Below are 1,367 nucleotides of genomic sequence, written 5' to 3'. Positions count from 1 at the left end.
CTGTTTTCCCTTTGCTCCCCTTTTCCCTTTTGTTTGCACTTTTTTGTCAGAAGACTTCTCCTTTCCTGCTGCCTTTTTGGGCTTCGTTTCCACTTTTGCAGGCGGCTTAGCTGACAGCCTCGCTGATCTCCTCTTGGTCTCCTCCTTCACCGCACCCTCGGCCGAGCTGACCTTCCTCTTGAGCATGTTGGCGGCAGGGAGGGCTCGTGCCGGGTGCCTGTGGGCCTCGGTGCGCACAGAGCCTTCGCGAAGCTGGGTTGCTCTGGCGCTGCCTCTCTGCCCGCCGCCGTGCTGCTGGGACCCGCGGCGGGGGCGGTGGGAGAACCGGATGAACATATTTCTTATCTCATAGTCTAGTATGAAAGTCTACTAAAAAATGTCTCACCTTTCTACCAAGATGGTGCCAAAGCGAAGAAGGAAGCCTTTGCTCCTCCCAAAACTGAAGCGGAAGCAGACATTAAGGTAAAGAAGGCAGTCCTGAAAGGCATCCACAGCCACCAAAAAAATTCCACACATCACCCATCTTCTCGCAGCCTAAGACACTGAGACCCCGAAGACAGCCCAGATACCCCTGAAAGAGCTCCCGTAAGTTTGACCACTATGCTATCATCAAATTTCCCCTGACCACTGAGTCAGCCATGAAGAAGATAGAAGATAACAACACACTTGTGTTCATTGTGGATGTCAAGGTCAACAAGCAAATCAAACAAGCCGTAAAGAAGCTCTATGACATTGATGTGGCCAAGATCAACACAGTGATTAGGCCTGATGGAGAGAAGACCCATGTTCAACTTCTTCCTGGCTATGATGCTTTGGATGCTGCCAACAAAATTGAGATAATCTAAACCGAGTCTAACTGGCTAATTCTAATTATAAATTTTTCTCACACACATGTAAAAAAAATCTCTGCTGCTCACTAGGAGCTCCTGGATTCTGCAGATGGTTAATGTGATTTGCTGCTAACTGAAAGGGTGGAGTTTCTAGTCCACTCATAGACATTTTGAATGAAAGGCCTTGGGATCTACTGAAAATTTAGCCACTGTGACACACATGAGTTGTTGAGAGTCAGAAAGAACTTCATAGCAAGTGGTTAACAGACCACTCTCTAAGGGAGGAAAAGAGAAATGTGAAAAATCTAAAACATAATGTATGATTCAAAACTCACCTGAATTTTACTTTGACTTGTAGTAAATGCTGTATCTTGGTGGTACCCACAATCCTTTCCTATTCAACCTTAATTAAACCTGTGTTTGTTTGATTAAAATGCACCTATGAAGAGTCACAGGGAGATTCCATAAATTCAGAGAACAGTCATAAAGCAAATCAGAAGCCAACAGAGACCCTTGGATGACAGACTGAGGGTTCAA

At 45.8% G+C, this 1,367-nt stretch overlaps 1 pseudogene; it reads right to left on the bottom strand.

The window, feature by feature from the left end:
* Positions 1–336, bottom strand: part of LOC102843862 — a 111,475-nt pseudogene extending 111,139 nt beyond the window's left edge.
* Positions 337–1,367: the final 1,031 nt, after the last annotated feature.

Source organism: Elephantulus edwardii, unplaced genomic scaffold, assembly GCF_000299155.1.
Source record: "Elephantulus edwardii isolate Elephantulus edwardi_28Jun2011 unplaced genomic scaffold, EleEdw1.0 scaffold00013, whole genome shotgun sequence".
Classification (NCBI taxonomy): domain Eukaryota; kingdom Metazoa; phylum Chordata; class Mammalia; order Macroscelidea; family Macroscelididae; genus Elephantulus; species Elephantulus edwardii.
Note: the sequence above shows the minus strand (reverse complement) of the source record. Positions and strands in the feature narration are given on the sequence as shown.